Below are 2,019 nucleotides of genomic sequence, written 5' to 3'. Positions count from 1 at the left end.
CGTGTCAGGGAGACACAGAAAAGTCTCCCTGAGAAGTGAACAAATGCAGTTTGTTCAGGTGGGATTCTGGGTTTTGTCCCAACACACGTTTAGCAGTTTGCAGTGGAATCTCGTTCATAAAAGGAGCGGCGTCATGGTCTGTATCTGAAAGAATAGTTCAGGAATTGCTGTCATGTGGGGATGGTTTCTCTAAGCGTGCTTGTGCACGACGGGTGTCCCTGGCAGCTCAGGTGACAGCATCCGCCCCTGCTGAAGCAAGCAGGCTGGCTGTTGCCCAGACATCCCGTGTGTCTACAGCAGCGAGGGCACTGAAACAGCTGCTTTTCCCACAGGCCAGCTCATGAGCAGGACTTCACAGCTTCCGTGCAACGTCTGTAAGAGCCTGCTCTCTCTGACCAATGCAGGTGAACCTGCCATGTGCTGTGCAGCAGTTCAGCATCAGTGCTCTGTTTTCCTCTGTGGAGAGCAGTCATCCTCCCTGTGCCAGAAGGCAGGGTCAGCAGGGTGCTCTGGTTCAGCTTACCCCTGGAAAAATACATACCTTCAGGAAAAAACAATCCCCTCCTGGGAGAAGCATTGACAGAATCTGTTACACTACATGGTATATGGTAGGACGCGTGTGATGAAAAGGGGGTTGTGGAGATACATGTGAGTAGAGATTTCATGTCCCTACAAGCTGAATTCCTTCATCCTTCATTAGTTTTCTTCATGAGAGAGGAGTGAGCAGTGAGCGAGTGGTGAACCTCCTCAAGAGGAAAGCACGGACCTCTTGCAACTGTCTGATCACGAGCTTTTGGATACAGAGTTAACAGATGATTTTGTGTATCACATATTCTTGAAAAGAAAAAAATTGCCTCTTTGTGTGCAAGGCATTTACTGTAAAAAACAAAAAAAATTCCCCCAACAAACCTTACAGTGAATTGCTGAGGTACAAAAGGTGAGGAAAGCCAGCGAGACCCAGCTTGCCATTGCTTGTTATTATTGGAGCACGTTTGCTTTGCACATCTGTAAACTAAAGGTAGCTTCCGGGGCAAACCGAAACATGTCCCTGAGATTAAATTATCACAGTGGTCTCATTCCGGTTTCCAGTTTCCTGCCTCTTGTTTCTTGCATGCCTGATTTCATTCACCTTTATTTTTAAGCTGATTTCCTAACCTCGGTGTCACGGCAACACTCAGCAATGTGGCTGAAGTGCCTTGGGTACATCAGCAGAGCAAGCCGGGGAGTGGCATCTCCTGCCTGTGCAAGGACAGGGCTCAGCTGCTGCCCGGAAGGGTTGTGGGTGATAGAGGATGAGAGGTCAGAGGAATGTATCTCACAGGGTGGCAGAGGTTGAAGAGAGGATCCTGAGCTGTGCCTGGGCTGTCCCTGGACCTGTCCATGGGCAGAGTGCCAGAGCTCTGCTGGCAGCCAGGACATGGGCACGAGGGTCTCCCAGGCAGGTTGGGGAGTCTGAGCTTACCCCAGGAATTCAGGCATCTGGGACATCCAGCTCAGCAGGCTGCCGAGGGGCTTGTGAGACTCCAGAAATGCCTCTCTTGGTGTGAAGAACTGCTGTCGCTGTGCTGCTGCAATCAGTATGCTCCTGGGGAGCATTTTGATGGTTTGGTGTTCTCCGTGGGAGAAAAGGGTCTGTTGAAAGATGACTGGAAAAGTCTGCCTGTTGCTAGATGACATGTTGCTGCATATTGCTCTCTGGAATCCAGCGTGATATAGTAAGACAAGTTTCAGCCGATAGCCGAGAAGGTGACAGCACCAGTATCAGTCCCGGATATTTAATTTCCTGCTCAAGCTGCAACTTGTTTCTAAAACTGTGCTTTGTTTGTTTATGGCACAAGGAAGAAAACACCCAGAAAGGCTTTGGTTAACATCCAACTCGACCATTAAGTGTAAAGTAGCTCCAAGAGCTAAATCTGTGAACCTGATTTGTGTGATCAATACAACTATTGCCTAGGCAAATAAGACACAAATCTTAAACTTTGGTATTCGGCGTCATTTTTGTATTGTGTTTTTAGTTGA

At 48.5% G+C, this 2,019-nt stretch overlaps 1 protein-coding gene across 1 annotated transcript in view; it reads left to right on the top strand.

Annotated features, from left to right (window-relative positions):
• Nucleotides 1-2,019, top strand: part of SLCO5A1 (solute carrier organic anion transporter family, member 5A1) — a gene marked incomplete at its 5' end in the record, with an annotated part of 28,345 nt that overhangs the window by 22,432 nt on the left and 3,894 nt on the right. The gene's annotated exons all lie outside the window — the stretch shown is intronic.

The sequence above is a fragment of the Buceros rhinoceros genome, unplaced genomic scaffold (assembly GCF_000710305.1).
Source record: "Buceros rhinoceros silvestris isolate BGI_N320 unplaced genomic scaffold, ASM71030v1 scaffold14560, whole genome shotgun sequence".
Classification (NCBI taxonomy): Eukaryota; Metazoa; Chordata; class Aves; order Bucerotiformes; family Bucerotidae; genus Buceros; species Buceros rhinoceros.
Note: the sequence above shows the minus strand (reverse complement) of the source record. Positions and strands in the feature narration are given on the sequence as shown.